The sequence below is a fragment of the Monodelphis domestica genome, chromosome 1 (genome assembly GCF_027887165.1).
Source record: "Monodelphis domestica isolate mMonDom1 chromosome 1, mMonDom1.pri, whole genome shotgun sequence".
Classification (NCBI taxonomy): Eukaryota; Metazoa; Chordata; class Mammalia; order Didelphimorphia; family Didelphidae; genus Monodelphis; species Monodelphis domestica.
Window position 1 is genome coordinate 105,812,963 of NC_077227.1, and position 13,687 is coordinate 105,826,649.

Genomic DNA, 13,687 nt, shown 5'->3' on the forward strand with positions numbered 1-13,687 from the left:
AACTTCAAACATTAAATAGCAAACTAGGTGTTTTAAAAACAACAGATCCCATTGAAAAGGTCCTAATGGGAAAAATAAAACCAAACATCACTAATCCCTGAAGATCAATAATGGGGAAATAGAGTTGGTGAATCATTCAAAATGAGTACATTGCTGGCAACAACCTTTGGAACCTAAGCAGAAAGAAGAAAACCCAGGGAGCTATCTAGTTCAGCCCCAACTAGGAATACATAAGTGTAGATTAATCACTGTGTTGTGAGTTTTGCAGGGAGGATCACCAAATAATTAAAATCCTCAAATAATGGAAAAGTCTTTCAACCACTGAACCAGGGCTGCTCTTCCTCACCAATAGGGGGAGATCAGCAAGCACTTATTAAGCACCCGCCCCAACCATAGAGGTGTTGATGAGGGCTAATGAACAATAAAGAAGCAGGAAAGCAGAAAAACACATCCCAGATAGAGAGAATGTCTAGTTCAACCCCCTCTACCCGCTATTTATTTATTTGCTGATTGATTGATTGATTGATCCATTTATTCATTCATTTATTTATTTGTCTATCTATTTGTTTGTTTATTTATTCATTTATCTTAACCTTACTTTCTGTCTTAGAACCAATACTATATGTTGGTTCTAAGGTAGAAGATGGATAAGGGCTAGGCAATGGGGGTTAAGTGGCTTGCTCAGGGTCACACAACCAGGAAATGTCTGAGGCCAGATTTGAACCTAGCACCTCCTGTCTCTAGGCCTGGCTCTCAATCCACTGAGCCACCCAGATCCCCTCTTCCATACACACACACACACACACACACACACACACACACACACACACACACACACACACACACACACATTTAATGAAAAGGAAATTGAGACCCAGAAAGAAGGTACTTGCTCAAGGTTGCACAGATAATTGGTGGGAGAACTGACTCTAAGGTTCTGCTATAGATGTTTGTCTACAAATACTTTTGTAGCTTCCCCTGAGAACCTCTCACTTCCCTGAGAACCAGAACCTGGTCCTATTCATTTTTAGATGCCCTAGTCAAGAGCCTTAAACAATAGTAGACCCTTAGTCAATGGTTACTGAAGGCTGGCTATCAAAGCCCTTTGTTTCTTTAAATAACTGTGTGACCTTAGTTAAGTCTCTTACCCTCTCTGGGCTCATATGTAAAATTAAGGAATTAGACTAAGTTATGCTAAAGGTCCTGATCTCTTTAAGCTCTCACACACCATGGTTTTCATTATCTATGAAGCTACAATACACATTTCTTAATAATGAGTTGACTTTTATGTGGCTCTTTCAGGTTTGCAAAGTACATGTGTTATCCCATTAGATTCTCACAACAACCATGTACATGTTATTCTCTTATTACAGATTAGAGAACTTAGGCCAACAGGTTAAATGATTTGCCCAAGGGTCAGACACAGAATATGCTGGAGTCAGCTCAAGAAAACTTATTTTTTTTTTATTTTTCACAGTGATTGTTCACACCTTAGAATTTGGCCAAGAATAATTTGTTGTTTTGTCCATGAAACTTTTCCAAAGAATCAGTTGTTAGACATTTTCCAACTCATTTCTAGTCACATGGACCATCCAAGGGAGGATTTGAATTCAGGTCTTCCTCACTCCAAGTCCAACACTATGCCACCTATCTGATTTCATAATATGGCACTGATACATGCTACATGAACAGAAAAAATTTTAATACTATAGATTATTCCCCATGTTGAAGTCAATTTGGTAGAAATAGAAACTGCCCTAAAATGCCAGATACAGCCAGCTACTTCTCACCTATCCTTCATCCTTTCCCCTGGTTGGCATAAAAATCGTTCTTATAAACAGGGGTCAGTGGAAGCCTTGATATAGTAGAAAGACCATTGAATTTAGAGTTAGAGAACTTGAGAGCCTTCCTCTGCCAAAGACATGTCCTTGGGCAAGTGTCTTCCTCTTGTCTTTCTTACTCTGAGAGCAATGATGCCTAACAACTATAACAAAAGCATAACCATAACTGATAATTGCTACTGGTGTCCTGGGAAGATCAATCATGACCCCTGCCCCATTGAAATATAGGCATCAGAGACCCTGAGTTCAACTTTTAGCTATGCCACTTATTTCCTATATGACCTTAGGCAAGTCATTTAAGCTCTCTAAGCCTCAGTTTTTCCCATCTAGAAAATGAAGAAGTTAAAATAGATAATTTCTAAAATCCCATATCAATCTCAATCTACAATCCTATAATTTTATCCCCTCCTAGTCTGAAATTTTCAGACCCATAAAAAAAATTTAGGAATGGAAGGAGTTTTAATGATCATCTAAGCCAACCTCCTCCTTTTAAAGATAATGGAACTGAGACCCAGAGAAGGAAGATGATTTGCTCAAAGTCATACTTGTCCAATTCTACACTGTCATTTTAAATAAAACCAGATCACAGAGCCAAGTGATCTAGATGACCCAAATAAATCTTAGACCCAGAATGTAAGGACAGCTTCAGAAAATTAATATCCTCTGAGATCCAGGTTAAAAAGATTTCACACGCGCATGCACACACACACACACACACACACACACACACACACACACACACACAGAATGAATCATAAAACCACAGACTTTTGGAGCTGGGAGGAGCTTTAATGATCATCTTTTCCAATCCTTTCATTTTACAAATGAGAAACCCAAGGCCAGTAAAGAGAAATGGACTTGCCTAGGTTACAACAGAGCCAGGGCTAAAAATCTTGGTCATCTTTATTCCTCTATACTAGGAGGTAATTCATCTGTGGAAAACTCCCCAAGAAAGAACCCACCTTAAGGGGTGATTTATGAATATGGCTGTTCAGCATATACCAATTTTTAATCTAGAAATAATATAGATCATCTCTAAATATATTATAATACTATGTAACAAGTACAATCTAACTCGCTAAATCTACCTTTTACAAATTAGTATTTTAACAATTGAAACCTTTGCTCGGTGACAAGAAGTATTGACAAAAGAGAATTGAGTAATAGATCATGTCTTAGGATTTCTTGACCTAGTCTAGGAAGAACCTTGACTGGTCCCACTTTCTGTGCCAGAAATATCCCTCAAAAGGAAGAAAAATAATTTGTCACACTGCCTGCAAGGCCTTAAAGATTAACCTGCTTATTAAGCCCCTTCAGATGTATAACTTGGTATCCTTAAGACAGGAAGGAGTCTCTATAGTGTCTGGGATCTTGGTTATCCAACTAAGAATACCTTCCCCCCAATATAAATTAATGAATAAATCTCTTGATCAGTTTCTTGTAAGTCTGCTGATCATGGATCAGTTTTCCAGGGCTATGTTGCTCCTCTATGAATTGAATATGAATTGCTCCTATGAAGCTACAACCCAGTAATGACCCCCAACCATAGTATAAACACTTTATGACTCAGTGTGCCAGTGGGTGTCCAACAATCTGAAGCACAGCATTGATTAAACCATTTCAAATGGGGTACCCTTGCACTGGTGGATGCCATGAGGGTCCCACTGATATCCCTTAGCTATTCATAGAACAAGAAAGAGGCCTTTTCCATATGGGGTCCAAAGCATGCAATAGAGTCACCGAGGATGAGAAGATACGAGAGATGTTCTGATCTGCACTGCTGATTAAGGCACCCACACAGGCATGGTGTCTCTAGAGCCATTTAAGTCATCGACTCAGGAAGTCAGAAATCAGGTTCTGTTTCTATCCGAGGGCCACTCTGAGTAAACTGCTTAATCTCTTTGAGCCTCAGTTTCTCCATTTATAAAATGAGGAGGTTGGACTAGGTAGATCCCTTCTAGCTCTAAATCTTTGATTTTATGGTCATTATAATCATATGTAGTAGAGAAGAGCTGGCCCTGGTTTCTCTGGTGCTTTTTGTTTATTTTCATGAATATGTCAAAGATTGTCCAGGAGTTGGCCATTTTATCCTCAGCAGTGCTTAGTCTTCCTGTGGGATCAATTGGATGTCATCCTGCTTTTTGAGGAGCTAGAGAAGGAGACTGAGCTTCAGTCAAAGCAAACTTCTAGCTGTCTCTTTTTCCCCCTGAGTAGGAGAAATTGGCTAAGTGGTCTTGATATTGATCAGTCAGTATTTATCAAGGGCTTATTGTGAGCCTAGCACCGTGTTAAGGAACTTTGACAGTAACATATGTTATATATATATATATATATATATATATATATATATATGTATATATATATATATATATATAAATGTATAGTAAGTATGATAGACCATCATAGAACCAAAGATGTTTTTTAAAGCTGGAAGAGACTTTCAAGATAATTTTGCAAGCGAAGAAAGTGAATTAAAAAGTAAGATGTAAAAAAGGTATGAATAAAAGAAATGTTTCAGTGAAGGGAAGGAACAGGTAGAGATCTGGTAATGCTAGTACCTTATTATTCTCATCAGATCTGGGGAAAAGAGGATATAACACATACCTATAGAAAGGTAAAAACTGTCTTAACTTATAAGGAGATAAGTGGGTGAGGGATAAAGATGAGAGGGTCTTTTAACAGGGTGTATAGATTGAGAAAAAAGGCAAGAGAATAAAATATGGGAGGAAATGTTAGGGAAAGACAAAGGGATAAGGGAAGGAACAATAGAAGGCATTCTTACTAAGAATTATAAAATTAATGTAGACAAAATTAGAAGGAAAGCAGAAAATTGGGGGAGGAATTTATAGATGATTTCTCAGATAGAGGTTTCATATCTAAAATATATAAGAGAACTTTACCTAATTTATAAGACTATGAGCCATTCCCCAATTGATAAATGGTCAAAAGACATGAATAGTCAGTTTTTCATAAAGACATCAAATACATATATAACTATATGAAAAAATGCTATAGGTCATTACTGATTAGAGAAATACAAATCTGCACAGCTCCGAGCTATCTCACACCTATCAGACTGGCAAAAATGATTAAAGGACCAAATAACAAATAATGGCAAGTAACAGTACACTGTTACTGGAACTGCAAACGGATCCAACCATTTTGAAGAACAATCCAGAAATACACCCAGGGGACAGTCCAGGGGACATCCACTCTGCCTCCTGCCTTGGTCTCTTGACTCTATTGTTGCCTTTTTCCAGCTGCTAGTCTATCCTCATGACCCAATCCATGCAATGATTTCCTTCACACAATCCTCATCTCCAGGTCAAGTTCAGGCTCACACCAGGTGTGCAGGTAGTTGACAGGAGATAGTCACCTGTGCAACCCTAGAAAGAGGTGAGGGTAAATTTCCTTCATATAATTTCCCACCTCTGATTCTTTGGGAGACCAGCATATTAAATCTCCTCACTTGGGTTTTCTAGGAGATTAACATGTCAGGTCTCCCCAATGAATCATTCTACATATGGAGCCTATACATTTAAAGATTCTCTTACTAGAGGCATATAAAATATTGTACCTTACATAAAGGAAATTTCAACAATTTGGGGGATGAAGAAAAGAAAGAAGGAAAAAAATGATTGATATGATAGATGCATTGAAAAAAAGCCAATTAGGGGGTATTCCCCTTTGACATAAGAGTTTACAATCAGAATAAATGATAGATTCACACCACTCCCCTTCAGTTCAGTTCATTATAAACCAAAATTCACTCTGGATCTCTTGATGTAGTGTGTGATTTCTGTAGGCATCCTTATGGCACCATCTCCAGAAGATCCACTTTCTTGGTTCAGGGTGTTGGTGATTTTCTTTTTCTTAAAATTACTTTAAAAAGATCTTAAACTCAATGACACATGTAAAACCCAGGGGAACTGCTCATTGGCTACAAGAGAGGGATAGCAGGAGGGGAGGGAAAGAACATGAATCATATAACCATGGAAAAATATTCTAAATCAATTAATTAAATAAAATAAAATAAAAAGATCTTAAACTTTGGATGGAAGGTAGCAGATACTTGGGAATTTTAATGTAATAAAAAGACAAATTAAATCAATAAACTGAAGAGGAAAAAATGGTAAGGTGAGAAAAGGGAAGCTAAATGACTTATCTAAAATGACACAGTAAAGAGTGGAGGAAATTCAAATTCTGGTCTTCTGAGGCCAAATTTAGTGCTCTTTCCATTATAATATGCTATTTTAGTTTGTGTTTAACAAATAGGTACAGAAGCCTTTTTAAAAATCATTGCTTGGGGGGCCAAAATTCCCAATGTAACCACTATGAATAGTGCTAACATTATGGAGAAGAGACATATGAAAGGGAATTAGAAGGATGCTATTTACCTGGCAATTGACACTTCTCTGTAGTTAGTTACCTGTCCTTGGTCATTAGAGTCTAATTAAAGCTACAAAACAGATCTCTTTGTCTGGCCTATGAGCTTGGAATGGCATTTGAGACCATTTAGTGAAATGAGAAAGCTGAGAAAAACTAGGTTGGCATTCCTCTGCTTTTGTTAAAAATCTAATTAGAGATTCATTCATTCATTCAACAAACACTTAATTAAGTGCTTACAGTGATAATACCAAACCTGAAGGTGGGGGCCTAGCTTGCATAGGCTGGGGTACTTAAAAAATTAAACCAAATAGCCAAAGAAGTTTCCTTCTGTTTCAAAGATCTTGGACCAATCATTTTCTATTTTCACAGATGGGGAATTTTTCCTTTCTGCTCAGCATAGCCCCAGCTGCTTGAATCATGTAGTAAACAGAGACTCAGACCTTACTTTCAGTACTAAATGACTTTGTTGGAAGAAATGACACCCCCAGCCTGTGGGGCCAGAGAATTCATTCTTACACATCGATTTGATAAGTATTTACTAAACTTCTTCCTACTGTGGGCCAAAGATGAAAACAACTGACCTCCCGGGCAATGAGGCATAGTGGAAAGACTTGGGGCCAAAAGATCTAGGCGAAGTCCCAGATTGGCCAATCACTAACTATCTGACCTTGAGCAAGAAGGCACTTCACTGCCTAAATCTCAGCTAGAGTAACAGTTCCTATCTGCATCAATTCAGCAAACATTCATTAAGTACCTACAATGTCCTGGGCTAGCCAGGGCTGATCCAGAGGCCCAAACAAGAAATAGAGTAGCCCTGAAGGACTGTACATTGGAGCGTGAGGTGGACATACCCTGGTGACAAAAGTTAAGTAAATGCCAAGTATATTTGGGAGGGAAAGAGTGCCATAACCAGGGGGGCAGTCACCAAGAAAGCCCCTTCCCTCCTCCACCCTTAGAATGAGGTCCAGTATACTTTGAGGAAGCTCAGGATTGTGGAGAGTCAGTAAAAGAAGGGAATATATTCTAATGGAAAGGAGGAAGGATATGGGGGAACTCTGAAGCAAAGGCACAGGCTTGAGAGATGAACACTATGAGGAAAGGCTTGGAAGCCAATTGCGTTGGAGCAGGCTGAAATGGAAAATGAGGATCAAACGCAAAAGACTGCAGAACTTTATGATTCAGAAATTATTATTAGGAAGCAGACTAGTATCATGAATAGAGAGTTGGCCTCTGAGTCAAAAGTCCTAAGTTCCAAGTCCTCCTTCTGATACATACAAATTGTGTGACTTTTCTAACCCAGTGACACCAAACTCAAATAGAAACAGAGGCCATTAAAAAGAAAATAAGGATCCCTGCAGCCACGTACGTTGACTTAGAAGAATACATACTAACATTATATATGTTCTATTATATGTAATTTTTGTTTTATTATTATTTTTATGTTACGGTATATGTTCTATCATATTTTTATTTATTTTGTTGAATAGTTCCCAATTACATTATGATATGATTTGTGCTGTCCTCAGCCAGGTGTTTGACACCTCTGCTCTAGGCCACTCTCTAAAACTAAGTTTTTGTTAAATCATTTCAGTTGTTTGACTCTTTGAAACTCCATTTGGAATTTTCTTGGCAAAGATGCTGGAGGGGTTTGCCATTTATTTCTCGAGCTCATTTTACAGACATGTGTAAGCTTACAAATTAATATACAATAACTCCAAGTACCATATTTAATAAGATTTATTGATAATAATTGTATTGATGTGATAATAATAATAATAATAATAATAATAATCACTTGAAGTGAAGTAAATAAAAAGCTAGAGCAAAGAGAGAGTTAACTCAGCTGGGGTAGAGAGAGAAGAGAGAGAGCTCAGGCCAAAACATCCAACTATATACAATACGTAAGCACACAAGGTGGGAATGAAAGAGGAAAGGGATGCTGGGAGATGTAGTTCCAGAATTTTTTATTTATACACATGGCAAACAGGGCTAAGTGACTTGTCCAGAGTCACTGAGCTATGAAGTGTCTGAGGCCATATTTGAACTCAGGAAGATGCATCTTCCTGACTCCCAGGTTCAGCACCTCACTCCCTTAAAGACTATATACATTGTAGACCTAATGTGGTAGAGAATGTTTCTTCATCCAAAGTTCTCCATACCAATAAAATACCAGGTTTGGAATTTTTTTTAAGTTATGTGTTTTTACTATATTATTTTTGTTTTATAAATTGTTCTCTTGGTTTGGTTCACTTCCCTCTGCATCACTTCATATAAGTCTTTGTAGTTTTCTCTATAACTATCCCCTTTACCATTTCTTACAGCACAATAGTATTGTCCTGTTATTATTAGTATGTGAAAAGAAATTATGTCATCCCAACTGAGGAAGGAATGAAGTTTCATGAATACCCTACTCCTACAAGGAGGGTAGAAGAATACACACACACACACACACACACACACAAACACACAGCTGGGTACAGAAATACTTCACAGAAAAGGGAAATAGGAAGGAAAGCGGAGAAATGGGAATTGCAGGGAGGGTAGATTAAGCAAGGGATTATTTCTAAATAAAACCAACTGTAAGGATGTTCAAAACTATTTGTATCTCTTTTTGAGGCAGCCAAGAATGGGAATCTGAGTGAGTACCCATCATCTGGGAAAAGGCTGAACAAGTTCTGGCATATAAATGTGGTAGAATACTATTTTGTTGTAAGAAATGATAAAGGAAATGGTTTCAGAGAAACCTGGGGAGAAACAATGAAGTGATACAGAGCAAACAGAACCAGGAGAACAATTTATTTTTTATTTTATTTTATTTTTCAGGAGAACATTTTAAATAATAACAACAGTATGGTAAAGAAAAACAACTTTGAAAGAATTAGGAACTCTAATCTGTGTAATGACCAATCGTGATTACAGACAACTAATAATGAAACATGTTACCCCTTTTCTGATAAATTAAAGACTCAGAGTGCAGAATGAGGCATATTTTTTCAGATATGGCCAATGAGAATGTTTTTGTTTATAGGGATTTTGCTTTTCTTTGTTTTTTAATTTCAAGAGAAGGGAATATAAGTGGAGGTGAGAAGGGATAGGGGGAGCTCTTACGCAAAGGGATGGAGGAGAGATAAAATGTATAAGGAACAACGAGGAAGTTAATTGTATTGGCAATTGATATTCAGTTGGGGGAGAGGAAAGGAAAGAAGGCAGATTTTTGTTGACTGAAAAACAATAAAATAGATTTTTAAAAATCCTATCTCCACTTTTTCCTCTCTCAAGCCCTTGGGACTCCTTAGACTCTTGCCCTCTCCTATCATTCTCTCCCTCTTTACCTAAGTCTTCTGATTTCCCTCACTTCCTTTAGGGCTCAACTAAACTTCCACCTTCTGCCTTTCCCATCTCCCTTCACACTATTGCTTTCTCCCTAAAATTATTTCTAGTTTATCTTACCTATATCTTGTTTAAACAGTCAACTGCATGTTTCTCCTCATCAGACTAGAAGTTCCTTGAAGGCAAGGACTGATTTTTTTCCTTTCCTTAGATCTTTAGAAGTTTTTAAGATATTTAGAAGCACATTGTCTGGCATGTGGTAGATGCCTAATATACTGGTTGACTTCGGCAACTACACAAACAATAGAATAGAGGATCACTGAAAATAAGATGCACAATTTTGATTACATAAAGTTGAAAAATTTTTGCACAAATAAATTTAATACAGTTAAAATTAGAAAGGATGTGAGTGACTAGAAAAAAAAAATCTTTGCCAAGTTTTCTCTGATAAAGGTGAATTGATCCAAATTTATAAGATTAAGAACTATTCTCCAAAAGATATACGTTCCAAGAATATGAACAAGAAGTTTTCAAAAGAAGAAATCTAAGCTATCAATAACCATGTGAAAAATGCACCAAATCACTAACAATTAGAGAAGTTAAAATAGCTCTGAGATGCTACCTCACAATCATCAGATTGGCGAAGATGGCAAAAGAGGGAAACAACAAATGTTATAAGAACTGTGGAAAAATGAATATACTGTTAAATGTGGAGTTATAAATTGGTCCATCCATTCTGGAAAGCAATTTGGAACTCTGCTTTAAAAGTTACCAACCTTTGAATAGCCTTTGATTTAGCTATATCATTACTAGTGCTGTACTCTGAAGAGAAAGAAAAAAAGGACCTATTTGAACAAAAAATATTTATAGAAGCTATATGAATTCAGTGGAATATTGTGCTGTAAGGATAACAGAATGAACATTTTCAGATGAAACTGGGAAGACCTCTGTCATCTGATTCAGAATGAAGTAAGTAGAACTAAAAGAACAACTTACGCATTAACAATACAGAGAAAAACAACTTTGAAAGACTTTAGAACTCTGATTAATGCAATGATAAATGATGAGTCCAGAAGACTAAAAATGACTCACACTACCCACCTCCAGTCAGTGAGACATGCACATGTGGACATGGCCAACATGGGAATTTATTTTGCTCAGCTATTCATATTTATTGTGAGATATTTTTTAAATTGTTCTATTGAGGGGGGCAGTGAGAAAGAGAGATAACAAACAGTTATAAAAATAAAAATTTTAAGTTAAAAGAAATAAACTGAATCTTCAGTAAGTATTTTGAAAGGTAGAAATGAAAAGTGAGAGTATTTCAAACCTGGAAAAACAGTCTAAAACAGAACTTATTTTTTCCCCAAAAACTTTCCTTCATTTTCTTCCTACTCCTCCAGCATATTTTTCTATTACTGTTGAGTGAAACTTGCCCTTGCAGTTGTCAAGATTTACAACTTCAGCATCATTTTCTACTCCTTATTTTCACTCACTCCTCTATTTCCAACTAATTACCAAATCTTATTTATCACTACAAAATCTCTGCCATTTTCCCCCTGCATTTACATAATAGCCATTCTAGCTCAGATCTATTTTTCCTAGTTGATCTCCCTGCTCACATCTCTCTTCACTTCAAATTGTCTTCCATATAGCTTATTGGGATTTTTAAATTTTTATTTAATTAGTCAATTTAGAATATTTTTCCTTGGTTACAAGAATCATATTCTTTCCCTCCCCTCTCCCACCCCTTCCCATAGCCAACTTGCAATTCCACTGGGTTTAAATGTGTCCTTGATCAGAACCTATTTCCATGTTGTTGATATTTGCATTAGGATGTTCATTTAGAGCCTACATCCCCAACCTTATCCCCTCGACCCACGTAATCAAGCAGTTGTTTTTCATCTGTGTTTTTACTCCCACAGTTTTTCTCTGAATGTGGATAGTGGTTTTTCTCATAGATTTCCCCAAGTTGTTCAGGATTACTTCATTGCTACTAATGGAGAAGCCCATTACATTCGATTGTACTACAGTGTATCAGTCTCTGTGTATAATGATTTCCTGGTTCTGCTCCTTTCGCTCTGCATCACTTCCTGGAAGTTGTTCCAGTCTCCGTGGAATTCCTCCACTTTATTTATTACTTTGAGCACAATAGTATTCCATCACCAACATATACCACAATTTGTTCAGCCATTCCCCAATTGAAGGGCATCCTCTCATTTTCCAATTTTTTGCCACCACAAAGAGCGCAGCTATGAATATTCTTGTACAAGTCTTTTTCCTTATTATCTCTTTGGAGTATAAACCCAGCAGCGCTATGGCTGGATCAAAGGGCAGACAGTCTTTTATCGCCCTTTGGGCATAGTTCCAAATTGCCCTCCAGAATGGCTGGATCAATTCACAACTCCACCAGCAATACATTAATGTCCCAACTTTGCCGCATCCCCTCCAGCATTCATTACTTTCCTTTGCTGTTATGTTAGCCAATCTGCTAGGTGTGAGGTGGTACCTCAGAGTCATACAGTTTATTGTTGTTCAATCATTCAGTTGTGTCTAACTCTTTGGGCTCTCATGGACCATGCTGTCCATGGGATTTTCTTGGCAAAGATACTGGAGCAGTTTGCCATTTCCTTCTTTGGTGAATTAAGGCAAATGAAGTGACTTGTCCAGGGTCATACAGCTAGTAAGTGTTTAAGGCCAAATCTGAACTCAAACCTTCTTGATTCCAGTTCCAGCACTCTATCCACCGAGCTATCTAGCTGTCTCTCCATAGGTCTACCAAAATAATTTTCCTAAAGTGTGGATCTGCTCATGAATCCCAGGACTCCTTATTGTCTCTAGGATCAAATATAAACTCCATTGTTTTATATTTAAATCTCCACAACCTGACCCCTTCCTACTTTTTTAGATCTTCTTACATTTTATCCATCTCTTTCCATGTTATAATATAGACATACTGACCTCTTCAATGTTCTGCATTTAGGCACATACACAGGGCTCCCCCTCATCCCTATTCGACGAATTCCTTCTTCACCTCCACTTCTTGGAGTAGCTGGTTTCCAAAATGGCACTTTCTATGTGAAGCCTTCCCTCATCCCTATGCCAGTTAATTCACCACTTTCCTCAGATTATCTTGTATTCATTTTCCACTTATTATATCTATACTTATAGAAATGTTCATGTGATCATGCCTCTTCCTCTCCCCTTGGCCCTCTGGGGAAGCTCCTGGAAGGCAGGCACTGTGTGAGTTTTGTCTTTGTAATTCTGGGATGTACTTGAGAGAGGAGAAAATGGAGTTTAATTGATTAATTAATTGAGCTAAGGCTAATGATGACCTGAACTAGGGTATGGTAATATGAGTTAAGAGAACATCTCTTATAGTGCAAAAAGATCATCATCATCATTTTTTTTGTGACATAATAATCCCAAGGGCTTAAAGTAACCTTTGTTGTATTATATAATCCATCAGTAAAGCTACTATGAGCCACAGAAATATTATTTTGCAAAACATAACATTATGGCTCCTGGAATACCAGTTCCTGTTCCTAGGAAGTTTCAGTCTTGGTTAGGGGGCCCTTTAAATTTTCTGAGAACAATTACAAAAAAGAAATCCATTTTCTCTTGCAAAGGTGAAAAACTTTCAGGACTGTTGATAAAATCTCTTTTGATTTTCCTCTTCATTCCCACAGAAACACTGGCACAATTGTCAGGGCAACAGCTTGCTGATAGAGATAGGAGCTGGACCAGTGATTTCATTAGCTAGATAAATGGGCATTACTTCTTAAACTTTTCTGCCTCCCAGCCCCTTTATTTATTTATTTTTTCTCTCAGCCTCTTTAAACTCTTATGGAGGTTCACTCACTCCCAAACTTTTTCAGTGTATTAATCAATCAGAGTTGTGCCAACTTTCTGTTTACTCAAAAAAACCTTCCATTTGGTTGACACTGTTGGGAGGATTGAATGGTTTAAAAGTTCTTTGAAAAGTCTCAGGTTGAGGATGACTTCATAAAGAGCTGGAAATACCTTCATGAACTGATGCAGAGGGAAATAAGCAGGACCAGGAAAACATTGTACACCATAACAGCAGTACAGTGGAATAATCCACTGTGATAGACTTAGCTATCATT